The sequence below is a fragment of the Neltuma alba genome, unplaced genomic scaffold (genome assembly GCF_004799145.2).
Source record: "Neltuma alba isolate B1F8T4 unplaced genomic scaffold, ASM479914v2 tig00011792_pilon, whole genome shotgun sequence".
NCBI classification, from domain to species: Eukaryota; Viridiplantae; Streptophyta; class Magnoliopsida; order Fabales; family Fabaceae; genus Neltuma; species Neltuma alba.
The window spans coordinates 36,866-47,150 of record NW_021636413.1 but is presented as its reverse complement, the minus strand read 5'-3'; the positions used below and the strand labels follow the sequence as shown (position 1 = coordinate 47,150).

The window sequence follows — 10,285 nt, the reverse complement described above, 5'->3', positions numbered from 1 at the left end:
AGAAGCATAAAGAAAGACACAAATAATGAAGAGTTGAAGACAATGATATCATTATTTTTTGGGGACATTGGAATTCAACTTAGGTAATGTGGTATCTATACATTCTACAAAGTATCTAATCCAAAAACAATGAAAAATTCAATTTGTTGTTTAATATAATTTTAATAAGTTCATGGAGGTCCCTAAAGTTCAAGCACACTAACTTGAAATTAGATTTTGTCAAACTTCTATTAGTAAATATAGTGATAAGTGACAATACCAATGTTGACAAGTAAGGAAAGGTGTATTAATAAGGGAGAGTGCAAATGATGACAACTAAATACATATAAGAATGTAACTTCTTAGATTATATTGTTCTCAGTTGCCATTGCATGGTGTCACTGTTGTCATTTGATTTTGTCTTACTGTGTCTTCTTTGTTATGTAATTTTTTTTGGCAGAATAATTGTTTAACGATAGCTCGTTACATACTATTAAGCCAGAATTGTTTAGAATGAGGGTAAAATTGGCAAGATGTAAAAGGGGCCAAATTTTATGTCTAGTATGATGCATGAGTTTATTTGCTAGACTAAATTAATTTTTTTTATTGTGGTTTGCAAGAATATTCACATGATCTTTGCACATTTAAATTTTGTTTACATTGATTCATGTAGTTCATGTCCTCTCGTAGCTATAGGAGTAGGATGGCACAGTTCTTGATAGTGTTAGATATACCATGACATAGTACTTGAAGATAAATTGCAAGAGCTCAAGTTTAAATGCCTATGGTGGCTAGTTACTCATAAAAACAACAAACATAGGGATAAAGTACTATCAATAGTACTTGATTTCAACCAAAGCAAGAAAAGGAGATAAAGCTATTAACAATCAGAGGCATTAAAATGACTAGTAATAACCCTCTGATTGACAACTCATTATGGTAGTAGGAGCAATCCAATTATAGTAAATTGTATATAATATGATTACTTACATTCTTCTTCATATGTTATTGTTCTCATATATTACATGTAGTAGGATCCAATCCAATTATATTAAATTCCATTTATTTACTTACACATTAAACAAAAAACAAAATATATATCACCAAAAAACTTTAACAAAGTGACAGTACTGTTATTAACAAATCAGGTGTAGATATTAATACTTGATGTAGAAAAATATTGCCAACCAAAGGTATTTTAATTTCAAATTTGCAACTGAATTTTATATATAATAAATATAAATATCATAACTTATTATAACTAGAATGTATTACTAAAAGTTATGTTAATTAAAGGCTATTGAAAAAGGACAATTCCAACTATTGACAGGTTATAATACCACTATTGACAAATGACAATAAAGTCACTGACAAGTCTAACTACAACCAATAAAAAATCAAGGTGTAGTGTGAATGACAAGTAATTGTATAATTTCATATTAATGATGATAAATATGTTATTAGTGATATTATATGACATTATAAAAACTTTATATCATATAACATTATAACCAGCCTTATATCAGCAGATAATTTGACAAGTGATAGTGCAATGATTAACAAGTGGAGAAGCATGTATTGACAATACAAGATGCAAATAATTTCAACCGATTACACATTAGAATTGAATATGCCATTTTATAGCCAACTTTTATTTATAGCTGCATATACATATAATTTCACAACTTATCCCACAAAAATATATGGGTTACATGTATCTGACTCTGATCTTATTTATAAGATCTCATTTATAGACTATAAATAATTTCTTATAATTAGGACTAGAGGTAGTATTAATTTGCTATGTCACATATACAAAAATTCCCTTCATAGCTATTTAAAAAAAAAAAGGCTTCCACAACATGTTTTCAACTAGAATTTGAGTTCTTACATGTCCTGGCACTATGTTCAGACTTATTGCATCTACCATAGCACATGGAATTGATGGTGTCTCCCCAATTTATTTACACCTCAAAAAAATTGATCAATCCTACAATAAATGACAAGTTATAGTATATACAATAATAACTTAGCAGCACTTTAGTAACAACTTATATAGCAAAAAATGATAATAGAAGATATTTGTTCAAACTAAACTTACACATCTTATTCTTTCATTGCATCATCTCTTATTGCTTCCATATGGTCATTATTTCCATTCTCTTTTACATATATAACCATTTTTTTTTAATTGAACTTTATTACATGCTCTACCCTTCATTATCTATCAACTGAATAAATGTATTTTTATAAAACATAACTGAGAATTTCAAAATAAAAGAAGAATATTCTTTTTCAAGAAATAGTGATATAATTTCCTTCAACTCTTCATAACTTGTGACTTTTTTCATATTTTTGTTCTTGCACTACCTCAACATATCACTTATCTTTTTCTCCATATTTATAAACTTACCCCATATGAAAAAAAAAAAAATAGATGCTTTACGAACATATTCGTCATCTTTAATGTAAACCTACATCACACAGTTATCATTACGAGGTGAAGTAACAATATTGACAACTATCGTGGTTTATATTGACATCTATCGAAGTCTACATTGACAATACAATATCCCATTTCGTAGTAAAAATTTCTACCCATACCAAATTTCATCTTTTTCATCCATTCTCACTGAACCACGCTTAAACAAAGCAAACTCATCATAAACCCACCCATAATATACCCAAAAACAGAGTATCTATCATCATCTTACCACCTATAGTAAAACCCTGACTTAAATCACTAACACACACCAAACAAAAAACATAATCTTTGCATTAACTTATTAATATTAAACCAAAAACTTAAGCTTTGCAACAACGAAATGGCAAAATGATTTTCAACATACCCATACTCCAAACTTAATCAACCAAATTGTTCTAAAAGAGAAGAGGAAAGAAACCTTCAAACTTTAAAATCAGGCGAATGATGAAGATGAAATGTAAGAGGGTAGAATAGTTTTCAACATACCTATATCGAAACCCAATCTGTTGACTAAAATGTCCTAAAAGAGGGAGAAGAAAGAAATTTTCGAACCTTATAATTAATTGAGATGATGAAAACGAAAGATGCTGGCCTTCACTAATGGTGATGAAGAAGAGCTCCATTAATGACTGCTTGCTTCTTTCTCATGCGCAAGAGTTTCAATATACAACATCAGTTTTCCCTTTCGCTTTTTTTAGTGTTCTTTGTGCCTACATTACCAAGGGCAAAGAAGTTTATTTAGATTTATTAAATTGCATTGAGGTTTCTTTAGGATTTGTGGTTAATTGGAAGGTTTTAGGGATTTTTTTGCTGTATTTTTCTTTGTGGGACCTCAATGCAATTTTTTTTTAAATTTTCGTTCCCTATTTCCAACTCTTAACTCGCCATTTTCAAACTTTTTTTTGGTTTGATTTTCCCATAAGAATATCAACATAATATGGCTGACAAAAACTATGAAGACAATCCATGTAAGTTTTAAATAATATTAATATAAGACCCAGTTGATAATTAATTAATTTGAAAAAATTAAGAAGTTAATAAATTACTTTAAACTATTTATATTTATCATTTTTTAAAACTAATTTGTTTCCCTTATAAATTGATATAATATAATAATACAAATATTATTTTAAAAAGATTATATAACATATATTATAATTAAATAATTTAGTAATTTTTTTTAATTTTTCAAATCAGTATTGGAGATATTATTGGGGATAGTAGCAATACGATAATGATAATATAATTACTGTAATAATGATAATAAATTAATACAAACAAAGGACTCAAAGGAGCGTGAGCAACCTTGCTTGGCAATTTCAATTGACAAGCGAAGCAGAACTTTGCGGCATTCTCGCAACCAAGGGCCGAGCCACACCAAAGAACGCTCATCACTCATCAGTAACCACAGGGCAGATTTGCGACGCTGCACAAAAAGCTCCCACGTAAAACCTAAACCCTAATCCCAATTTCACTCCTCCCGTTCTCCGTTAGGGTTCTTCTCCTCATACTTAATATGGACGGTGACGACGAGACCTCGGGTCCGATGATTGATGAAATCTACGCCAACGGCGGCGACGATGGTAACCGCAACCGCCGCCCCATTACCAGCGGCGACCAGCTCGACATTGAAGCATATGCGAGCCTCTACACCGGTCGCACCAAGATTGTGCGACTTCTCTTCATTGCTGATCACTGTGAAAAGAACTACTATGGAGCTTGAGGCGCTTCGCATGGCCTACGATGAGATTAAGAAGGGGGAGAACACTCAGCTGTTCAGAGAAGTTGTGCAAAAGATTGATGGGCGGTTGGGGCCCAATTACGGCATGGACGTGGCCTGGTGTGAGACGGTAGATCGAAGGGCGGAGCAGAGAAAGGAGAAGCTCGAAAATGAGCTTAATGCCTACAAGGTATTCTCTTAAAACTCGTATCTTTTTTTATTGTATCTGTCAGTTTTTTGGAAACTAGATTCAAGTTGGTTGATGCCAACATAGCATGCATTGGTTCTGGACTTTGCTTGTAATTCTGGGGTTTTTTCTGTTTAACAACTCTGTCAGTAATATTTCCTTTGTATACTTAAAATGTGATGTGTTGACTATTCATTTAGGCTCTTTTGTCGTTCTTGCTTTCATTACGGCATATGAATGTTTAGCATTTCTTTGTTTTCCTACTTCTTACAAAAATTCTGTTCATCAAGCAACCTACGCGCTATAGATTGTTTTATGGTAAGACCGTATCCTCCATTTCACCTTACCTATAAATAGAGGCGCTAGTCATGTACTGTTTACACATAATTTGATACATACGGAAGAGAAATTGATGTTCTGATGCAAAGCACTCCACCTTTAGTTATGTTCTGTTACTGTGGTAGATTTACCATGTTCAGAAAACGTGATGTTAATGCTTATGGTTTGCAGTACTGTTCTATCAGACTCAATGTCTGCTTAGCTCTTGACAGGATGCTGTATTGGTATTCAGATAACGTGTGTTTAGTATGTCTACATATATATTATATGCAGATTAGGCATCAGTCAAGTTTTGCTATTTGCCAGCTTCTGACAATGGTCTCCAGCCAGTGCTTTTTCATAGTTTCTGGTTGGTTGTAACCAGATGTATTCATTCTTAATTATCACAGTAAACAAAATGGATTATGGATTGTCTATGTGGGTTTCCCCACCTTGTGTTTAGTTTGGTTGCTTAGATAGACACTTTGCAGATATAATATAATAATGTGGCATGCTTTTAATATCATCCTTTTTAATTGTCTCAGTTTTCTTCTCGTTGATTTATTGTTCCAACTTCCTTTTTTTCTGCAGACAAACTTGATCAAAGAAAGCATAAGAATGGGATACAATGACTTTGGAGATTTCTACTATGCTCACGGTCAGCTTGGGGATGCTTTTAAAAATTATGTCCGTACCCGGGATTATTGCACTACTTCAAAGCACATTATTCATATGTGCATGAGTGCTATTCTTGTCAGCATTGAGATGGGTCAATTTACTCATGTCACAAGCTATGTTGGTAAGGCAGAACAGACACCAGAGGCCCTTGACCAGGTTACAGCTGCAAAGTTACGTTGTGCTGCAGGATTGGCAAATCTGGAGGCCAAAAAGTACAAGTTGGCTGCTCGGAAGGTTTGTTCCTTGTTTAGCTTTAGGCTGTTCATACTGGACTGTGCCTTCAACTTTGCGCTTATGATGAGAGATTGCCTCACTCGCTAACGTTTTGATGATTGTAGTCCTTTACATGGGTTACAGCAGGCAAAGGATGTTTGCCAATGAAAAAGGAATGGGTTAATGAAAGATTTTTGTAACTTCTATTATAACATGGTTACCATTATTCAATCAGGCGTGAGGGTCAGTTTTTATGGGAAAAATCATTTTGTATTTTAAGTCATTACATGCCCTTCTCCATGTCATTACAAGTTATATTAATACCTTGTACAATTGTACAAACTCGTTCTTTGTGGGAATTTGCACATGATAGGATCAGTTAGCATTTCTGAAGTGATTTAAGAATAGTTACCTTGGTGAAAGTCCTACAAATGAACCTAAATGCATGTTTCCTGTTGATTATGGTTCAGGCTTGGTATTTTTGTTTATTCTCAAGCCCGGGGCTGTTACGACTTAATGATCAGTATACTATTTTAATTATTGCAAATCTGTATAACTCATTAATGCCGTCAATTCTTCACTTGGACTATTGGACTGGGATTGTGGTTGTACTTGGTTCTCACATGATGATATACTGGTTTTCTAGAGCAATCATTGTATAACTGGAATTCAGTTCTTTGGTGTTTAAAGGAGCTTCAAATGCACAAGAGTCAAGAGCAGTTACACACACACACACCACACACACAGAGGGAGAGGGAGAGATTATTATAAATGATTACAGGTGACTAGCAAGCAATTTGATATCTTTTGAGTGTCTGACATGTGACCATGCTTATTCTCAACCAATTTGGTGGTGAATGCACGTCTTTTGCTTATTATGTTTATGCTTATCCTTAAACTATCCAGTCCTCTTCTATATTTTCCACTGACTTTTCCACAATTTTTCTTTTGTCCCTCACTAACAGTGTCTTCCACTTACGAGTATGTAGCTTAGATTTGTCTAGGATTACTGCATGAGCTATTAACCATGTGATTTAACTTTGTTCGCATACTCTTTATGTAATGCAGTTTCTAGAAACGGCACCAGAACTGGGAAGCCACTACAATGATGTGATTGCACCTCAAGACGTTGCAACATATGGCGGACTTTGTGCACTTGCAACGTTTGATAGGGCAGAGTTAAAGGCATGTTCTCCATCAAATACATAGGATAGGCTTCCTTTGATATGACCTTAGTTGAGGCGTTCCTAGCATTCATAGCATTGCATCACCTCTGTTGTGTCAATTTTTTATGCATGGCAGGCCAAAGTTATAGACAATCATGTCTTCCGGAATTTCTTAGAGTTGGTTCCTGAAGTAAGGGAGCTGATAAACGATTTTTACTCAAGGTAACTTTTGTTCCTTTTATCTTCTTTCTTTTTTATTGTTCATTTGCATATTGATGGGACCTCTTCAACTGTGCTTTTTCCCCTTCCCGTGTATTGAATGGAGACTTGATTTGTTGAATCTCAGTCTCTCCGGCCTGAGGCGGAACTGTACTGCATGGATCTTGAAGTGAAGTTCTTAATGTGAGGCTGCTATTCTGTATGCCTAAACAATAGACAAATTTTTAATAAGAATTGGAATGGAATACACGATGTTCAGGCTGTGCTTTTGTCAACGATGGTGAGATTGTGGTTGAAAAGAGATTTATGAATTCTTGATTCATTTTCCTCGGGATGGCTATCGTTTGTGATAGACTTCTAGTTTTCCATCGTTGTTGTCAATCAGATGAATTTTTTTCAGTGCACCATGTTTACATTGTGAATCTTTTATAATTGGTGGAGGTCTAAGGTTGCAAGTGATTGGCAATTCTGATAGTTGTCTTTTCTCATTTGTGTATCTTATGTTTTAATCTTTCTCCCTTCCACCTCTATATATGTATTGAGCTGTGTTTTTCTGCCTTTTTGCAGCCACTATGCATCCTGTCTGGAATACCTTGGAAACCTTAAAACAAATCTGTTGCTTGATATACATTTGCATGACCATGTAGAGACACTCTATGATCAAATCCGCCACAAAGCCCTCATCCAGTACACACACCCTTTTGTGTCTGTTGATTTACGCATGATGGCTAACGCCTTCAAGACAACTATTGCTGGACTTGAGAAAGAACTTGAAGCTTGATTACTGATAACCAGATACAGGTGCAGTGGGATATGTTATTTTGCTTTAATTTGCTTTCCCTGATTCTTATAGACTCAGATGTCTACATTGTTGTTCACAGATCTAGGTCTGCTTGTTCTCTAATAATCACCATTGTTCTATCGTTTTTATCTCCCTAAAATCTAGTAAGCTTTAGGTTATTGAAGTCAAGTGCGTGATAGGTGTGGGGGGGTGGGTTTTCTCTTGAATATCTACTAAAGCTTTAGTTCATTAAAATCTGGTAGGTTTCTCCTGATATGATTGTGTGTGTGTGTTGTGAGGGGTTGGGGAGTTGCTTCCCTGTTGTTTTCTTTAGCAACCTAAGCTTTACTGTATCTTAAATGCTGCTTTTGCCAGAAAAATATGTTTTCTATTAGAACAGCCTCGCAATTATGTTATGGATATTGTCTCTTGACAGGCTCGAATTGATTCACACAACAAAATTCTGTATGCACGGCATGCAGATCAGAGAAATGCCACGTTTCAAAGGGTTCTGGAGGCTGGAAGGGAATTTGATCGGGATGTCAGATCCATGCTGCTGAGATCAAATCTTATCAAGCATGATTACAATCTTAAGGCATCAAGGAAACTTTGATTTTGGATTTGATATGGTTGGGCTGACGTTGCAATCATCATGCTTAGAGACATTGGTCGGTTATTATGGAGAAAAGTTCCAGGCTGAAGTTCCATGAATATTGTCTGGACTTTATAGTGGGTTGTTAAACATTTCGTCCATCATTAACGGATATACTATGGCTGCTATTTGTATATACTTTGTACGATTCAAATGAATTATTCAGTAGCCCTTTTGCTATATATTTAGTTTGCGTATTTGCTGATATGACATGTTTCTTAATTTGTTACTTGATGTGTAAAATCAATCAGAAGTTTGAAATGGCTCAAACTTATTCTTACGCTACTTATTCATTAAAGAGTTACATATAAGGCATTAATTGTTAAGGCAAAGTTGACAAGTAAATATTAGTTACCAAAATCGCCAAATAAGTGTCCTGGTGGACGTACAAGAAGCGGATGAGGGCATTATTTTATGAGGTCATGATGGTTTTTTGTCTTTTGCCCTTTTCTTTTGGTTGTGGTGGGATGACGAAAAACAGGATGTTACTCTGATGAATTGATTAAATTGATTCTTCAGTCTATCCAGATACACATCCTATGGTTCTGGGTTTAAGCGGCCCCTGTGCTGGCGTAGATTTGTGATTTGAATTCACTGGTCCAGTGCCTTTTGAAAGAAGAAAATATAGGACCAGTATATTCAGCTTATTTAAATACACTGAAAAAAACGTGACAGTCAAAATATACATCTTAAACTTTCATATTAGCGGGTTGAAAAAGGTTCGTGATTCATGGAGTTCTGATTGGATCTGATGTATCAATGGATATGATATACTGACGTTATGACATATTTGAGAGCTTTTTTTGACATTCCAAGTGACGACCACCTTATACGGAGAGGCTACATGAGGACGATCCTAGACGGCCAGGCAGACTCAGCGGTAAGTCAGCCCAACCAGCAACCATGCTCCGGCCACTTGGTCCTCAGTCATGAACCAAGTTTGGGTTATTATCTCCTTGAAATCAAGGATACACAGGTGAAGGTTTATAGACCAGATAAAAATCAGATCGGACACTAAGGCCCTGTTGGTTTGAGAGGAGGGAAAGGGAGGGGAGGTTTTATCCTCACCTTGTTTGTTTGATTAAATGGAAGGGAGGGGGAGGATATTTAATGATCCCTTGTTTGGTTCAAGGAGGGGAGGGGAGGGATAGTAATAACATTTGCCATTTACCTTTATATATTAGTTTATGTATTTTATTGATATATTATATTAAATTAATAATCTTATTTAAATTATATAATTTAATAAAAATTCAGTCTTATCATGTTAATATGTGTACTAAAAAATTGGTACAGTAATTTTTATTCTAATTAATATAATATATATTTAAAATAATCAAATTAACAAATTTTATATGCTCTAAGAAAAATGAAATTTTATTCTCTTTAGGCTATCTTTTTTCCAGCTTTAAAATATATTTAATAATAATATATTTATAAAAAAACAATTAATTTTATAATATTATAATTTTTTATTTAAATAATTTTTAAATATATTTTTAATATAATAATGTATTTTTTATTTTTTTACTTAGGATAATATATTTTTTATTTGAAATAAAATATTATAATAATATATTTTATAGGTAGAAGTGGAATATTAAAAAGTCTATAAGGATATAATGGTCCAAAAAATTTGGTTCCCCTCCAAAAACCCCCAATTTGGAGGGGAGCTAAAATGGGGGGAGGGAGGGGACATTTTAGCTCCCCTCTCCTCCAAAATTTTAACCAAATGAGGGGAGGGGCTCATTTGCCCTCCCCTCCCCTCCAACCAAACAAACCCTAAACCGATTAAGATAGAAGTTCAAGGGGTTAGTGAGTTAGAATGGGGTCAAATTGGAGTCAAATCAGTCATATTAAAATAATATATAATTTAATTAAAAATAA

General features: G+C 34.1%; 1 pseudogene; it reads left to right on the top strand.

Annotated features, from left to right (window-relative positions):
* The first annotated feature begins 3,954 nt into the window (after window positions 1-3,954).
* LOC114718020 (COP9 signalosome complex subunit 1-like) lies at window positions 3,955-8,523 on the top strand (annotated as a pseudogene).
* Window positions 8,524-10,285: the final 1,762 nt, after the last annotated feature.